This window comes from Vidua chalybeata, chromosome 26, assembly GCF_026979565.1.
Source record: "Vidua chalybeata isolate OUT-0048 chromosome 26, bVidCha1 merged haplotype, whole genome shotgun sequence".
In the NCBI taxonomy this organism is placed as follows: domain Eukaryota; kingdom Metazoa; phylum Chordata; class Aves; order Passeriformes; family Viduidae; genus Vidua; species Vidua chalybeata.
The window spans coordinates 3,807,296-3,826,033 of NC_071555.1; the positions used below are offsets into that span (position 1 = coordinate 3,807,296).

Consider the following 18,738-nt stretch of genomic DNA (forward strand, 5'->3'; position numbering starts at 1 on the left):
CCAGTGCCTAGTGGGGACAATCTGGGACCCTGTCATGAAATGAGGGCTTTAGGGCAATGAAACACTCACTGCCAGAGGTGTCAGCAAAAGCAGATTTAACACAGATTGGCCAAAGTGTGGCACAGTCCAACTGCAACGCTCACTGTGCAGCTTTCCTATGTGGATGAATCAGGGAGCAGAACAACGAAATGGAATTAATTTGGAAAGATTGATGTGGAGACTGGGGCAAGGAAGGGTAGAACTGTAAAAGGCAGACCCTCCCATTGAGTCATGAGGAGCAGAAAGGACTGTGCTGCTTTGTAAACTCCTTCTAGAGGAGGTGTGGATGGATCCAGTCCTAGTCCCAGACTTCATCAAGACTAAGGGATTATAACAGCACTTAATCATTGACCTTTCTTTCCTGTCCATCCGATTCCTCTGGTTGTGTCTGAGGGAGTATTCTCAAAATATAAATCTGCCAGAGAGACTGGGAAAAGGTGTGGAGTGCTTGAGCAAAAGGTTCTGGGTGTCACTGGAAAATCAGGATAAAAATGCTGGTGAATGGCTCCCCCTGTTTGATGTTATGGTGGTAGAATGCAGTAAATGAGCATTTCACTGGATTTGGATTTGTCATGCAAATTTCACAGAGCTTCTGCAAGGGCTCTTCTCTGGGTGTCTGCAGGGCCTGAGGGTCTGAGCTGAGCAGGCTCAATGCAGCAGCCCTTGCTGTGTCCTGTGCAGAGGCTCTCTTGAAGGCAGCAGGAACTCAGGCAGGGGGAGCAAAGCCTTATTTCCCCTTCAGGATGTGGTTAACTTGTGTTGTCAAAAGCAGGGGAGGGTTAATGCTGCCTGGTGTGACTGAGTCAGAAATGGTGACCACAGCATCCTGCCTGTAGCTTGTGAGAGGGGGATGAGCTGGGGAAGGTGTGGGCTGGGCTCTGTTAGGTAAGAGCCAAGTTGCTATGGAAACTATCCCTCCATCAAACCACCCCAAATTATTTTCTGGTGGCCCTTTCCTCCTCTCCCTGAGTGCAAAACAACAGCAGGGTTTCTTCTCTGCTGGTATGAGCATTTTCCTCCCTCATGCCTTCAGCAAGGACTCTCCTCACTGAAGCTCCTGAATGTGCCAGAGAGACACTTCCTGCACAAAGTCTGCAAAAGTGAAATTCAGCCAACAGGAAATCTGCACTATCAAAGCCGTGTTTTAGATCCCAGTGGGCTTTAGGACAGTTGGATTTCAGCAATTTCCATCCCAGCTTCAGAAGAAAAAGCACTGAAAATCCACAGCATTTTGGCCGAGTACAACTTTATTTTTGTCACTGTTACAGGAACCTAAAATGCATGTGCAATTCATTTGTCAGAAGTAATACAGGCTTAATAAAGAAATGAACATTATCTAGTTGAATGAGATCACTTCAGATCTTATATGGTCTTCTTATCTGCAGTACACACTTATTAAATCTCTCTAAACCCAAAGCTACAAATGAGAACTACTGGGTTTGAATTCCCTCAGCAGTGCTGCTCCCCTTCCACAGGCAGTAACACAACATGCCTGGGAAAGGTGCTTTTAAAAGGCCATCTATCTAGAGTGAGCATTGGAGTCTTCAAAGCTATTGAAGCAGGTTGGACCCCTGTGTGCAAATGCCAGAAAGAGTGGGGAGATCTACTCAGCAGGAGGATGAGGATAAATCCACTCTCCTGAGTTGTCAGAGGAGAGGAAAGAGCAAAAGCACTTAAAAGCCTTCAGTGTAAATCAGCTGGCCAGGCAGGAGTGAACAGTATTCAATGTCTTCAGGGGAAGGTGCTGCCTTGTGTCCTGGGTGGCCTCTGTCAGCAGCTCTGCCCCTGCTTGTTCAACCCCCTTGTGCTGCTGGTTCACGTTCTTTCCTGCTCTTCTTCAGGCTCCTCTTCTCTTCATTCCCCATGTCTGGAAAAGCAAAGGGAGGTTTAAAGTACATTTAATGAAGTTGGGCCTGTGAGCCACTGCTTGATAGCTGTCAGATGAGGAGAGATATACTCACAAAAGTTAGGCTGGACTATCTTTATTTTCTCTTCAGAATCTTTAATTTTAAAATCCTCCCCCTTTCTCTCTTTACTCTCACATGTTTTTATTTTGGGATCCTTGCCTTTGAATCCTTATTTGTCTGGATTTTTCTCCAGGCTTTGTGCTTTTCCACTTGATTTCGTCAATTAGATATTTCTTAGGCTATTCAGGTAATACCAGAGTTTCTCTGGCAAGCAAAATTTTGGAACCAGCCTCCAAGAACTGAGCTTTGAATACAGAAAATGCTCTTATCTTTGTCCTTTGGGAAGCAGCGTGGGCTTGTCTTAATTGCTTTTTTTGGGGGGGAAATTGGTTTTCTTGTGTGCAGTTTGGTCATTGTTGTCTTTTTCCCCAGAATATCTGCATGAGCTGTTAAATGGAATCAGGAGCAGATGAATTGGTATGATTCCTTGTGGGGCTAGGGACATACAGAGGGAAAGGCAGTCACTCCTGGCATATGCTTCCAAGCTTTCCAGACACCAAGCTGTGAGCTCCCTTACCTCAGAAAAGAAACAACTTGATACTCATGAGGACATTGAAGGCGATGCTCTTTGCCAGCAGGACTCTCAAACCCAGCACAGCCATGGACAGCATGTTCACTCTCTGCTCTTCAGGGTCTGCTCAGTGACAAGAAAAGAGGGCAGAAATCATGGTCTGGGTTTTGATGTTGTGATCTTGGCAGAAAGTGGGCAAAACCACAGGAGGGAGTTTCAGGGAAAGGAAGAGCAGCAAAGGGACAGTCGATAAAGAACATGGAATGACAGGGGAGCCCAGGGTCTGTCTCTGTTGCTTTTTGCTTCCTGGGGCTTGTGTGTAACTGCAGGAGCAGCCTTGGAACAGCAGCTTGTGTCTGCTGAATGTGTTGTGTTCTGAGTCCTCTGCCCTGGAGAAAATACAGTTCCATGCCATTATCCTCCAGACAGCAATGGAACTTCACATCCTGTTTGGGTAACTCACCTTGTGCTGAGGGGTCTGTGCTGTTGCAAGCACACTTACTAGCCCCTTCAGAACCTTGAATGATCTTCAGGACTACAAAAACAATCCCACCAAATATAAAATGTGATTTAGTAAAAAAACCTCTAAACTTGCCACACTTTGAAGTTTTTGTTGGTGTTGGATAGGCTGTTGCTGTTTGTGCTGCAGCAGGTTTGCTGCTACAGCTTGAAATGTGTACTCATAAGGAAATTCACATTTTAATCAGATAGATTGTGTCTTCCCTCTTTCTCCCAAAGTTATTTAACAGTTGAAACCATTCCTTTAAGATGCTTTGAAACATCTTTCAGCTCTTCCTGCTGAAAGGCCAAAGGCCTTTCTCATTTCTGCTGGCTGGTCAGGGCAATGCTGACTAGCAGGAGAACACCAAGCCCCAGAGGATATTGTCCTGAGAAATACGTTGCACCTGTGTCACCAAACTGTACCTGGCAGTAGTGTTACCATGCTGCTGTCGAACTTGTCTGTGCAGATCACCTCTGTTGCTGAAGCAGCTGTGTTCTGTTCCACAGAGCTGATGTTCTTTGTATGGAAAATCGCTGGCAAAGGTGTTGTATTCACAGTGGTGCAACCATCTTGTGATTTAGTTGATTTCTCCACAATGACCTCTAGGATAGAAGGACTGTATGTAAAAACCCCATGGTTTGGGCATGATTGATTTCACTGCAGGCTTGACCGAGTGCTGAGTGGCCGAAAAATCACATGTATTCAAGCTGTGACAAATTTGTATCATTCTCATTTACTGTCTTTTATGTCATTGTTCCTTGCCATTAGAGATATAAGTCAGGAAAGAAGATTGCTTAAACTCACAACCAGCTGTCTTACAGGAAAACTATTGGTGTCAAAAGAATTTAGCAGTAAACAAACCATTGTGGTACCATGATTCGTTTTTTAAAGAAAATACCTTTGCCTCTAGGTCATGTCATATGTAGAGAATCAAGAGTGATCTCAAAAACCAATGTTCACTCAGATTAGCCATTTGAGTTAGAGTAAAACCATGGAACTGAAAGGAATCCTCCAGCAGCCTTCCTTGCCAGAAAGGGCTCAGTTTATGAAAGGCTGTCAGACAGATGCACAAAGATTGGTGTGTCTGCTTTGACAGGATCATCCTGAGGGGTGTCTTGGGTAAAGAGAGGTGCATTAGGCTTTTCATTTTGCAAGGTGTCTACCTTGCAGGTGGGTCAAGAGGTCCCTGAGCTCTAACATTTTGTTCATCCCAGGGTACTGATGGAAGTTTGATCAAGGAGCTCTGATTTTACACCCTTTCCTGTCACCAGATGACACAAGGAAAAACGACGCACCACAGCTATGGTCACGATGAAGAGACTAATTTATTTCCTCAGACTCCAATCATTTATAGTTCTCGAAAGTGCCAGTGCATTGGACGGTGAACGTTCCACCTCACCAACGACACTGGACAAACTACCATCAAATTTCTCCGCCTCTATGAAGAAATGCAAAACAATAGGTTGTTTACAGAAAGTTATGTGAGAAAGTTCTCTACAAAAATGTAAACTCAGATGGCTTTAGAAAAATCTTAAAAATCAGGGTGACACTTTCCCCATCAGCCCTATGCCACTGCTGAGGAACTGAGGGGAAAGCCAAATCATGCTCTGCCACAACTTCATGGGTCGGCTCTCGTGATCCAACAGGCAGAACTACACACTTGTCCACACCTACAGCAAACAGACAGCCACCAGAAATCCAACATTTCCTTCTCAGCTGTTTTACCCTGCTTGGCCAGAGCCTGTCAGTCCTGTGCATTCTGTGTTCTCTGAGAAGACCTTGAAAGCCTTTTCTTGTGGTCTCCTCTCCAGGCTTTCCAAAGAGCCAGAATGCAAACAGGCTGCTTCTCTGCAATAGCTCCCTGGGCAAGATCTTCCACAAGAAATAATGTACACAGTGGAATTGTGGTTCAGGGAGCAGAAAATTTATTTTATCAGACCCCAGAAGGCTCACTCGAGTCCCACAAGTTTGCATTACCTGACAGTACTGCCGTGAATTCCTACCACTGCTTGCTTCTGGAAGGGATTTGTGTTTTATGTTTATATCCAAATTTATTTGGACAAAACATTATACTTCTCCTTGGCTTTCATCTTATAAATTCACAGGAAAAGCCGTCTATTCCTGAAAGTAATGGGCCTTAGCATTCTCAATGGGTATTTAATCTGGAATAATCCAACCCGAACCAAAAAAAAACCTTCTCTGCTCTTAACTGAGGCCTCAAAAGAATATGCCTGGAGAATCCCACAGTGGCACTAATGGTTGCTATTTTATGTTATTTTGATTTTGGGGTGTTCTCAAAATGAGTAAGAACCACAAAAATAATAATATAACAATAATATGCTATAACATATTTTTATATAATACATATAACATAAATAACGTATATGTTATATATAACATATAGAACCCATATAATGTAGAATTAGGGTAAAATAAAACAATGCATATCTTCATGTATGCTTGTTAAAATGCATATTAGTAGTTCCCCAAGGAATTCAAAACCAAAAGGGGGAGGTTGCTCACAATCTGGTAATTTTGGTTTCAACTTAATACTTAAGTATTTCAGCAAACTTGAAAGGGACTTTGATTCATAAGTCCCATGATCTTTTACTGTCAAACATAATCCCAGAGTCCTTGTGCTGCTCTGAAAATATCTTGTCTTTAGCTAGAAAGACAAAATCATTGAACAGCATGGAAACAAGAGGTCTTTCTTCACAATGGTAAATTGGCATTCCTTTGTCCCTTTCGAATTGGAAGTGCACTGAGATTGTTCCCAAATACACTTTTATTCCCATGCAACATATCCTACAGACATGGACAGATATTAGGCAGCACCCATGCCCTTCTGGAAGTAGATTAGGAGGTGCAAAATAGCATGGGACCTTCTTGCAGCACTTTAAAGGCTTACAGAACTCTGAAAACACAGCAACAATTCCTGAGGGATGCACCGGGATCTTTAGGATAACACAGATCAACATCACAAACTCCTCCGCCAAGGCAACATTCACACTCCCACAGAAAAGACAGGGGTAACATGCACCTTTATTATACATCATGGAATTCCAAAGAAAGATAGGAATAACTAAGGCTTCTTATAACCCCTACTCCCCACATTGCTCTTTTCAGAACCCACACAACCTGGCAGACAATTGTCTTTCATTCCAGCAGCTCTTGGATATGAGGCACTTGTGAGAATTTAAGCCCAAGGCTATTTAACCTCCTTCCTGCTTTGTCCCCAGGGCAGTGGAATTTACCTGGGGACACTGTCAGCGGTGCCAGTGTCAAACCACAACTTCTCAAACCAGGCAGTTACAGATCTGCCTCAAACCTCCTCAGCACTGTGAGCTCTTCACTGAGCTCTGCATTCCTGCCCCAAGTCAGTCAGTGCAAGTCCACTGGAGAATTGGACACTGGACAATAAATTTGGACCATAGTGCTGCCCTAAGTAGGAATAAGTAATCACATGCTAAGCAGTGCCCTGCTGGTGTTTGGGGGTCATGGAATAATGGTGCTATGCAGCGTCAGCCCAGTTGTTGCTGGGAAAGCTTCCTGAGCAGCTCCAAGCTGAGGGCTTGGCTTGAGTGCCTGGCTGGAGAGCGAGTGCATTCAAGGGATTATTGCAGCTGAAAATTCTTTCAGTGAACCCAAACCATTAAATTCCTTTCTCCACCCCCACATTAATTTTAAATGTAATTTTAGAAATAAAGAAATGTCACTTACTTGGTACAACTGTGAGAGTTGTCCCAGGTCCATTTGTCATCGTCACACTGCTAAGCCTTATTCCAATAACTCACTCTTTCCTCATGGTGTTCAAACTTGGTGTAAATCAAGAGATGGATTGTTAGATAGTTGGCCTAATTCTCCACAAGTGCAAGTCCGTGAGAGGATCCAGAAGTACATTTACTTTTTAACTAGAAAGGGAAAAAAAATTACTTGATTAGTTCAATGATTTCAGTTAGCTTGATTGAGTATAGAATTTTCAACTTCTTCCTTTCTTCCACCTTTTAGAACCTTCATGAGCTCATATGTGTATCCTGGATAAAAGGAAATATATAAAGGATGTTCTATTTATCTTCTTAATCACTAGAGTCACCCATCTCCTTTCTTTCCCAAAATAACTCACCTTCTTTCCTTCTTTGGGTTTTTATGCAGGTCCCTATTCTGTTTATATCATTGTGGTATCCAAAACCCAATGTTGTTCACACTGTGCTAGACAGTTCTACAAAAATATTTGAGGGTTTTTCAGTGGCAGGTGATGTCTCCTCTTTCATGTCTTTGTAGTGCTGCCTTTGTTTTCCTGTCCCTCCACACTGCTCTACTTCTGAACATCTAACACTCTTCCAAAGGATTCCCTAAACTAAAAATATCATTATCATCCTTGCTTTTTTGGTCAGATTGAGTAATTAGTATTAATGTCATTAAAATATTGTCCCGATTTGCATCTGGGGAGAAGTCACTTCGGCTTAATAACTTTCTATCTATTTTCATTCTGTATTCCCGAAGCCCTTCTGGACCTTCAAGCATGTCTGTCCCTAACGTCTATTTGCATGCCAAAGAAAAAGTTCTGTCCATGTTTAGAAATTGTTCAGAAGATATTTTGGTTCAGCTGAATGGGGCTTTCATTGACTTTCTTTGCATTAATAACCTAAAGATGCTTACTTAGTCAGCTATTTATTTTTAGTATTTCTTACTTGAGTTCCATTTTTATAAGGGTCATATGAGTTTTATCCCAATTACATCTGCATTTTTTTCCCCTTAAATTTTTTTTAGTCTTGTGAACTGAGTATTTGACCACTGAGTTGGCCATTGTTTGGAGTTTTGATTTGTGTGTGCTTTCCAATGAGTTTCTAGGTGGGGAACATCTGGTTATAGTTGACTGAAGTTGACTTTTAATTTGATTTTTATCTTAATTTAGTCATTTTTAATAATGATAGCCTGGAATTGTGGAATATTTTCTTAATCCTCAGGTGCAGTTCTAATCCACAAAAAGCAAATAGCATGATTTCATCCTGTTTGTATTGTTGTTGTTCCCCAGGAGAGAGGTGTGTTTCTCATTTTTAATCAGTGATTCTAACAGCAATGCTGCTATTTCCCATTGGTAACAGGGTAATTGGTTCATCTTCTGTTCCCGTGAGTCTGTCAATTTTTTTTGTCTTCCTTGTTGCTTGAGTCCTGCAGGAGAGCTGGGGAATGGGCTGATGTGATGTTTCCAGTTGGTTCAACCCTTGGCATGAAAAAGAGAACAAGCCCTAAACCTCTCCTGCACCAGACCTGGGCATGCACAGGTGCCTCTCACATCCCCTGCCCTGCCTGGCAAATCTTCCCAGAGCAGTGAGACCTCACCCCCCACCTCACTGACATCTCCCAGGCCGTTAAACAGCCCCTTTCCATTTGAGTGGCCACAGAGAGACACCTGTGCTCACAGCGACCCACAAGCCACACATGCTGGCATTTCAGTGCTATAATAGCTCAGTTCTGCCTTTCTTTTTGCCATCAATGTCCTGGAACAGTGTCTTGGTTTAAAAGACAGCTGTCTGCCATGGGAGGTGTTAATCTCCCTTGGAATGGAAAAATATACACCCCTTCCTTCTAAATTATTATAACTTTGAAATTTTTGGCCTTTCAGACAAACATATGGGAAAAGGAATAACAGACCTTTACTAATAAATATATGTAAAACAAGGCAAACAACAACAGCAAACAGAACCAGACACCCAGTCCCAGCTGCTCTCGGCCGCGGGCACTTTCCCCTTTGGTGCAGTTCTGGTCACAGCCAGCAGGGGCGCTGCTGGCTCCCGGCCGGGCAGGGCAGGGGTGATGATTCCCCCGCGCCAGCAGGGGGCGCTGTGGCGCGGCTCGGCCGTGTCTCCCTCACACGGTAATGGCGGCTCAGGTGATGGAGGAGAGGGGAGGTGGCTCCCTTTGCAAAACCCACAGGGATAATAATAAATACTTTACTAATAAATATATGTAAAACAAGGCAAACAACAACAGCAAACAGAACCAGACACCCAGTCCCAGCCGCTCTCGGCCGCAGGCACTTTCCCCTTTGGTGCAGTTCTAGTCACAGCCAGCAGGGGCGCTGCTGGCTCCTGGCCGGGCAATGTGGCTGTGATGGTTCCCCCGCGCCAGCAGGGGGCGCTGTGGCGCGGCTCGGCCGTGTCTCCCTCACACGGTAATGGCGGCTCAGGCGATGGAGGAGAGGGGAGGTGGCTCCCTTTGCAAAACCCACAGGGAGCAGCCGGTCTCGGTGCCACAATGGGTGGCGAAATGTGCTCCAGGAGGAACCTCAGAGTGGCGAGCTGGAACTGCAGAGGTGAGCAGATCCGGGTGGCAAAACAAAGTATAGCAAAACCTCTGAAGGCGTGGCAAGAGCCACAGGGGTTGGGCGGACACAGGGTGTAGAGTTAAAGTGTAACAAAAAGGCCTAAGCAGCAGCAGAAAACAGGTCTGGGCAGCGGCAGCCGGCCCCCCACAGGCAGTGGGGGATGCTCCCTCAGGGGTCCTGGGCTTCCAGGAGTGTTATTCCGAAAATGTCAGTATGGATCCTTCCTGGGCACTGGCAATCAGCAGTGGCAGGGAACACACTCCAATAAAGGGGAAGACCTGCTGAGGGGTCTCCCTGAGGCTGATGGTGTTTCCCTGACTGAGTCAGTCGAGCTGGCCTCCAATCCAGCAGGATGGCCCCGTACAGGGCCCCCCTAATTGGACACTGACAGAGTGGTTGGGCACAAGGGTCTCAGCTTTCCTGGGGCACTGACAGACAAATTAAACACTAGGGGTCAAGTAAATCTCCCCACACCAAGGGTTGAGGAAGCCTCCTGCTTTCACGTGACAGAGGCAAAGGTAGGAATTGTGGAAAAGCCTGGGGAGAACTGCCATCTGTAGCAGTTGGCATCTGTAGCTCCTGTATGGGATGCCTCGGGCACTGTGCTCAGGAACAAGCCCATGGATGCACTTGCACAGGTCTCCTTATATCTTCCATGAAAGCCTACACTTCTAAAGAAAGACAGGAATGCACAGTGCTCAGAAGAAGAACACCTGTGTTTATTCACATGGAGCCAAATCTAGGAGTGCAGGGAAGGAGTTTTTCATCATGTCCTGGGAAAGTCCATCTTAGCAGTGCAGTTCCTGGTGCAGTGCTGCTCTTTCCTCAGACACAATTAATTGACTATTGTTATGTGTTACTGCAATGTTACTGTGAGGCTCCCTAAACTTCATGAAGTATCCAAATGTGGTTCAGTTCTGCCTTTCCGTGCTAAAACTGCAGCTCATTCAGTGCCCGTTGTGTTTCTTTGTCATGGTTTAACCACAGATGGTAACTAAGCACCACATGGCTGCTTCCTCCTTTGCCCCCTCATTGAACTGGGGAGAGAATTGGAAGGGTAAAAATGAGAAAATTCATTGGTTTAACAAATAACTCAAGACTTTAATAAATAAAGCAAACACTGCATGCGTGAGCAAAGCAAAGCAAGGAAAGCAAGGAATTAATCGACTACTTCCACAGCCAATGTTAAAAACAGGCGAGTCGGAGCCAGAGTATGTTAGAAAGCCTGGGCCTGTTTATTAAAATCACAGACAACCGAGGATGAGGTCCCAAGATAAGCCCAGGACCTCAGCGGCAAGTCAGAGAGTAACAAAATGCAACAAGTAACTGTGCACAGGCACAGGGTGTTTCCTTGGATACAAAGTCCGTGGAAAGACCCCGGGTGGCCAGCACCCGGGGTTGTTAAAGTCTCTGGAGGCTGCTGATTGGTGCGTTCTTGATCCTTTCGTTGATTGGCTCTCTTTCTGGTCTTTGGTTGGTTTATAAGATGGTGCATTCCTGGCCAATCATTCCTGAACTACGAGGCACCATTGGTTGGTCTATTTCTCCAATTGCAGGCTGAACTGATGATATCACTCTCCGATGCACCTGGCCTCCTCCCCCTGATTGGCAACTATGCACACCCACTTAACTAATAGTACATATTTAACTTTGTGACAACTATGCACATTCACTTAACTAACAGTACATATTTAACTTTGTAACTCACAACTGTTCACTACATTAACAATTTAACAATTCATTATATTAACAATTTGTTACATTAATCGGTAATTACTTACAACTCATTTGACACAATTTACCCATTATTACTCCCGCCTACTAAAACAAGTTTATTTATAACAGCCAAGAGTTCAATCTATTCCAGAAAAGCAGAGCTCCATCATGCTTAATGGTTATGTTATGAATAAGAAACTGCTTACTTCTCAAAGGTTACAAAGTGTTACTTAATGGCCAGTTGTTAAGTGATTGTTAATTACCTATCGTTCACCCCTGGTGAATTACCCCTTGTTCAGCCCTTGTTAATTACTCCATGTTCATTCCCTGTTAACTACCTATTGCTCATCACCTGTTAGAAATCCTTTTCCTGTCGGGTTGGGTCTCACCCCTGCTGCTTCCTAGAAAATGGCACCTGGGACTGTGAGGAGGAAGTGACATCAGAAGTAGTATGCAAATGAAGAAACACACCGAATGCAGCACTAAAAACCCCTAAAACAGCGAGCCACAACAAAATCGAAAGACTCAAACAACGGCCAAGGGTGAGCAATCAGTCCTAGTGTCCGTAGGAACCTTTCTAATGTCTCACTCTAACCAACAGAGATACATGCTAGAATGAGGACCCCTGACCAGAAGTCGAACAGCGGAATCTTGCTGCTCCCATGAGGACGGAATCACCGGCTCTGCCAGCGTGTTAAACAGACAAAGCTGCACTCCTCCTCCTCCGTGCCACTCCGGGAAGCAGCGGCGGCGTGCCCTTTTTCATACCAGTTACATGGAAATACAAATGACATCACTCAATATCCCCCCCTTTCCTTCTTCTTCCCCATCTTTATATGCTGAGCATGATGTCTTATGGCCCGGAATCCCCCTTTGGTCAGCTGGGGTCAGCTGAACCAGTTGTGTTCCCTCCCAGATTTTGTGTACCCTCAGCTACTCACTGGTGGGTGGAATGAGGAGCAGAAGAGGCCTTGACTCCATGTAAGCACTGCTCAGCAATAACTCAAACATCCCTGAATTACACACACTCTTTCCAACACAGATTCAGAACATAGTCCCATTCTAGCTAATGTGAGGAATATTAACTGTACTCCTCGCCTTTCTCCTGTCCCTTTTCCAGTCCCTCTCCCCTTTGGGGTTGAGCTCCTGCCTGGCCACATCCAAGGCTCCATGGGAGCCCCAGAGGAGCTGAGCAGAGCCACCCTTCCAGTGTCTTGTCTTTGCTCCAGGGTATTCTGAGCTGGGAAGAGCTGGTGTAGTCTGGGCCTTCAGAACAACAAACGCTGAGGTAAAATCTCAGTCTCAGGCTGGACTCATTCTTCTAAGTATCAGCATTGCAATTAGCAAGGAGGAGGATTTAGGAAGAAGGGCTGGGAGGTGCTGCAGAGAGCAGAGCAGATACTCCCAGATTGCCAAGGTTGAAAACCAAGGTTTGTCCCTCTCAGCTGGTGGGGAATAGGTGGTGGAGCAAATATTGACTATGCAGACAGTGCAGGACCCAACCCAGGAGCAAGACGACATGGCCTGAAAAAATCTGTGACTCCATGGAGAGCTCCCATTGGAGCAGGCTCCTGACAGGAGCTGTGGTCCCATGGAGTGAGTAGCCCACACCAGAAGAGGTTTTCTGGCAGGACCTGTGTCCCACAGAGGAGCCAGAGTGCCACAGTGTGTTCCTGAAGGGCTGCACCCCATGGAAAGGACACACTGGGCTGGAGGAGTTTGTGAGGAACTGCAGCCAGAGAGAAGAACCTGCACTGGAGAAATTCCTGGAGAAATGTCATCCATGGGTTGGACTGCAAACAGAAGCAGGGGAAGAGAATGAGAAGGAAGAAATGGCAAAGAAAACATGTTTTGATGTGATTGTAAGCCACATTCCCTGTTTCTGTGCAGTGATCAGGTGGTGGAGATGTTTCAAGATTTGTTCTTATTTCTCACTAACCTATATTGATTTGATTGGCAATGACATAAATTCCTCACCCCAAGTAAATGTGTTTGCACATGATGGCACTGCTGGGACATCTCCCTGTACTTATCTCAACCCACAAGCCTTAATTGCATATTATTCCCACATCTAATTCAGAGGACAACTCAAACAGCAGCTTGCTGAACCCCTGGAGGACAACCAAAGTCAACTCACCACACCTTCTCAAATCCTTCTTCCTGATCAGGTGCTCTGTAGCATCCACCCTGTAGAGCAATGTCATCCCTTCTGATCTGGCTTTCCTAAACAGCCTGGCTGCATCCACCACAGCACTCTGGAAGCTTCAGCAACACATCTCCATCATGCCATGGCTCTGCAGCCAAGGCATAGAGGAGAAATGAGGCCGTGCTGGACAGGAGCCCAGGCAATGTGCACTAAACCTGCACTTCCCCAAACAGCCTCTGCAGTTCCCAGGACAGATCCTCCTGCACCATAAAGGGTACCAGCCCTTCCAGCACACCTCCCTGCAGTGCCTTTTAGTGCCACTAAGCCAGAGGGATGTTTCCTGCACCTGCCATTGCCTGACAAGAGCCCTGGGGTGCAGCTGCTAGAAGGAAATGCTGGGAGATCTGTCCTGCCCATCTGTTGGTTTTTGGTTCACTCTGCTGCAGAGAGGATCCAAGGTGATTCTTGCTCTGCAGTAATACGTTGCTGCATCCCCTTGCTCTGCTGCCAGGATCTGCAGTGTGAAGTTGTTCTTGGAGCTCTCCAGTCTTCCCTTAAAGCGATCTTCAAAACCGCTGTAGGTATAAGCATATGAGCAAATCCATTCCATGCCCCGTGGGCCCTGACGGTACCAGTACATGTAGTAGTCGTTCATATCACCTCCCATCATTCTGCACTCAAAGGTGACTTCACTTCCCTCTTGCACGGTCACTTGCCTGGGGTGCTGCTTCAAGGTGGCTGCACCAGCGAGAGAGACTGCTGCAGAGAGCGAGAACAAACCACGGTCACTCCCAGATCCAGCAAAGGTCAGGGCAATGCTGGTGGGGCTTTGGACTGGCACTGGAGCAGTGAGAGGACAAAATCCTGCTCTTTGAAGCCAGCCGACACAGATGGGCAGAGCTGGTGGCAGCTAGCAAAGCTCACAAGGAAGGAGACACCACATTTCCCTCCCTCCTTTTCCCTGTCACACAGGAAGCTTTTTCTGATTTTCCCCAAAGAAGCTGGAAGGATTTGCATCCAGTGGGGGGACCAATTGCTTTGTCCTTGCCAAGACAGGATGGTGAGGAACCCACTCTCCTGTCCCTGAAACTGCTCAAGGTTAGCACAGCAAAGACAAAGGCCTGTCCCAGGCAGTGGGGCTTGTGCCAAACTTTGCTCCAGCTGGTGTGTGCCAGAGGGGCCGCAGTGCCCCAGGAGCAGTGTCCAGTGCCAGGGCAAAGCGCTGGGCCCCGAGACCTGAGTGCAGCAGGGAGGTGCCCTGCATGTGCCCAGGCTGCAGAGGAGGCAGCTGGGATGGAGGTGCTGAGCTCAGAGCCACAAGAGGAGCAGGGCTGCTCTCCCCGTGCTGCACAGGCATGGCTGGGCAGCTGGAGCTGGGGCACAGGTCTGGCTGCAGGCGCTCAGCACAGCTCCCCAGAGCCCTGCAGAGCCCAGGGCCACGCTCAGCTCCTGGGGCCATCAGCCCTTGCCTTCACTTACCTACAATGGGCAGGAAGCCCATGCACAGGGCACTCCACATGGCCAGGCCCGCTCTCTGTGGCCTCTCTCCACCTTCTCTCTGCCTGCACAGCAGCTCTGCCCACACCTGCCCTGCCTGGGCCTCTGTCACTGCTCCCAGGCCCAGTCCCTGCTGGTCCCTCCCTCTGTCTATGACACCAGTGAGGGGGAGAGGTGGGGCAGGAGGAGCAGAACTGGAAGCTCTTGGTGCCCTCCTGGGTGTCTCTCACTCTGGCTGCTCCTCATCTTTCTGTTAAGCCCCCTCCATATTCTCACTCTGTGTGATCCTCTGGAAGAGCCTCAGGCTTGCTTTGGAGTGGGTCAGTGGGAATACTAAACTGGGAAATCCCATTCCTAAACCACAACAGCCTTATTTGGCATCCAGTGTGGGGCATGAAGGCTTGAGATAAGAGCAGATCTGCCCAGAGTGGTCTGGAGACAAATCTGATCTCAGCATTAGTTGTTTCAGGTGTGGAGGCACTGGTGCCAAGGCTGCTTGGGCTGTTCCCGTGGTTGTGGTACCTAACCCTGTGTATGCTCCCATAGGTGCTCCCCATGCTGATATTGTGCGGGGCTGTGGGCACTGACAAGGGGGTTGGGAAGAGGACAGAAACTCTTGGCCTCTGGAGCTGAACTCTGTCAAGTGTTAGAGAAAGATATTGTCCCAAGGATGATCTAGCAGTGTTCCCAAGGAGGTGCAACCCCATGGCCAGAGACTCTCTTTGTCATCAAAATACAACTGTGTGTGCACAATGCCTGTTAGAGGTGCCCATGTAATGAAGGCTGGGGTGTCTCTACTCTGTCTCCTTGCAGGTTATGTTTCAATACTGGTCACAAAAGAGAAAGTGCCCTGATCATGGGAGGCTTTGGCATAGCCAGGAATCAACCAAAGCTCTCCGTACAGAAATCCTAGAGCTGATGTCTATTTTCAAAGCTGTGCTTGGGAAAGACAGACATTCCCAGGAGCTCTGCACTCCCCATGCTTGAATATTTTTGTAGGGGAAGATGAGGTTCCCAATTCTTCAGTTCAGACCATATCTGCTGACTGAAATATAAGGCAAAGGGAGAAAGAGAACTTGCCTTGCTGTCGGGTAATTAACCATACTTCCAGTGAGTTTCTGTATATGTTAGATCTAATTATGTCAGGATCTTTTTAGGATTTTGGGACACAAAAAAGGTCAGATTTTGCCCAGCAGGTGCGGGAATATGATTATTACATTGTATTTTTAATATGGTCTAAGAAAAATGAAGAGTTCAGTGGCACAGAAAGTTATCTAATGTTTCCCATTCTCATGGAGTTCTTCACGTAACCATGTAACCTCCTGGAAAGAGATTTATTCTTTCATGATGCTTTTAATGTTCTCTGCCACTGGAGAGAGCTCTCACCATTTTGAGTTGCCCAGATGGGCAGATGTCAGATACCACACTCCATGTGTGAGACTCACCAGGGGGAGAAAAATGTGCTAGATGTGAAAATTTTCCTCAAATTACTTTAAATGTTCTATTGAAGATCACATTGTGGGTGGTCTTGTCTCTGAAAATGCGGGAAAAACAGAAACTATCCCACAGCAATTTTTAGTGTTAGAGTATCGTGGCCTTACTTTATTCTGGCCAAGATGGGCACCAGAAATAATTTCATCCACACATTGCACAGACTGTGCAGAGAAAATCCTTCCATCACACAAGGTTTTCACCAGAGTTTTCTTGTACTTATACAGTCAAAACCAGGAAAACTCATTGGTTTGATGTTCATTGGTGCCAAGTTCCACAGTTTGTAGTATTTGGTTTCCTATGGATGCCTTCACCTTCCATGTTATTTTGGTTCTCATTCTTAGTTCTCTTATTGATCTTGTCCCAGACCAGGTGTCTCTGACGATGCCAGGGCTGATGTTTGGAGTTGATGTTCATTAATGCTCATTATCTTTTGTGTATCTTCTGTGCTGCTCCCAGTCTGCTGAGATGTGAATCTCCTCAGGCCTGGAGTGCTGGAACAGTCCTTTGAAAAGAAACTCCAGCTCCTTTCCCCTGGGCAAAGGTGAACAAAACCCCTGACTACAGGTATATAAAGAAATTTAAACTTCTTCTTATTTCCCCCAGTTTGAGAAATGTATCACACAGAAATGCAGAAGGATTGAGGTTGCAAGGGACCTCTGGAGGTGACTGGGTCTCCCCTGCTCTAGCAGGACTGTCTGGAGCTGTTTGCCAAGGACCATGTCCAGGTGGCTTTTGAATGTCTCCAGGGACAGTGGCTCAGCCCCTGGAGATTTTCAAAGGCTGTCTGAGCACAATCAAATATGGACACAAATTAATCTGCAGGAGAATAGGATAGTACTGTCAGAATGTATTCTACCAAAGTGTTCTCTTTATAATCATCCTCCATTCTTTTGGTATCATGGCATCCCTTTAAGGACAATATTGGTTTGTTTCATATATCAGGATAATTCCCCATGCAAATGTGCTGTGTTTAATAGAGGCTATTTTAATGTGGAGCACAGTTTCTCTACAAAAGTCCTCTCAGATGCAATCAGCTGTGAGAGCTGCAGATTCTCTTCACTTATGTGGACACACTTACACAATCTTACTATTGGACTGGAAACAATTCAATTATCCTCCTTTCTTCGGCTGCAAGTTCTGCATTGCCAATGCAAAGTGAAAAGCCAGTGCCTAGTGGGGACAATCTGGGACCCTGTCATGAAATGAGGGCTTTAGGGCAATGAAACACTCACTGCCAGAGGTGTCAGCAAAAGCAGGTTTAACACAGATTGGCCAAAGTGTGGCACAGTCCAACTGCAACGCTCACTGTGCAGCTTTCCTACATGGATGAATCAGGGACAGGAACAACAAATTGGAATTAACTTAATTAAAAATTGATGTGGAGACTGGGGCCAAGAAAGGGGTAGTGCTGTAAAGGGAAGTCGTTCCCATTGAGTCATGAGGAGCAGAAAGGACTGTGCTGCTTTGTAAACTCCTTCTAGAGGAGGTGTGGATGGATCCAGTCCTAGTCCCAGACTTTATCTAGACTTTGTGACTGAGGGATTATAACAGCACTTCATCATTGACCTTTCTTTCCTGTCCATCCGATTCCTCTGGTTGTGTCTGAGGGAGTATTCTCAAAATATAAATCTGCCAGAGAGACTGGGAAAAGGTGTGGAGTGCTTGAGCAAAAGGTTCTGGGTGTCACTGTGAAATGAACAGGGCTAATGCCTTTATTAATGTTCAGCTCTTTATTAAAAAGATCAGCTGGGCAGGGGGCTCGACGCAGAGCTCGCCCCCGCGGTCGTAGCTTTCCCAGGCCGCCAAAAGGAAGGAGGCGTGCAGAGTCTGTCACTGGAGTCCTGAGCAGCAGCTGTCCTTTCTCCTTTCCTTGTGGCACACCGGTGGCCCGAGGATGAGGAGGCGTGGCGTGCAGTCTGTTGCTGAAGACCAGAACAACAGCTGTCCCCGCTCCTTCCGTGGTGGCAGCACCAGGGCTCTCTGTCCCTATCACCCGGCTACTCAGAGCCTAATATAGTCTGTTCTTTCTTAGGTGATGGCGACGGTTAAAAGCCAGTCAGGGGATGTGTTTCTCTCTTCCTCAGCTAGGGCATTTATCTAGACTCCTCTATTGTGTTCAGTTTTTGATTTATATTCATTTTTATCTCCTAAAAATACTCCCATGATCCTAAGGGGTTTTTATTTGCATGTTAGTCCCAGAATGGCAGCCTGGAGGGGTGGGAGGCCAGGTAGTTTAGAGAAAACAAACAGAACAATTAGCTAATTAGCATTTCAATATCAGTACCTAGCTAGAGTTCCTAGTTTTTTTTAGTGTTGCCATGGGAACTAGGAAGGCCCTGCCCGCGTCTCTGGGGAACATGTGGAAACTGTTCATAACAACTGGAAAATTATAAAGATCCTGGTGAATGGCTCCCCTTGATAGACGTTATGGTGGTAGAATGCAGTAAATGAGCATTTCACTGGATTTGGATTTGTCATGCAAATTTCACAGAGCTTCTGCAAGGGCTGAGGCTCTTCTCTGGGTGTCTGCAGGGCCTG

General features: G+C 46.3%; 1 protein-coding gene across 1 annotated transcript in view; it reads right to left on the bottom strand.

The window, feature by feature from the left end:
* LOC128800286 (M1-specific T cell receptor alpha chain-like) overlaps positions 1–18,738 on the bottom strand; it is a 226,754-nt gene that overhangs the window by 47,099 nt on the left and 160,917 nt on the right. The window lies entirely within an intron of this gene.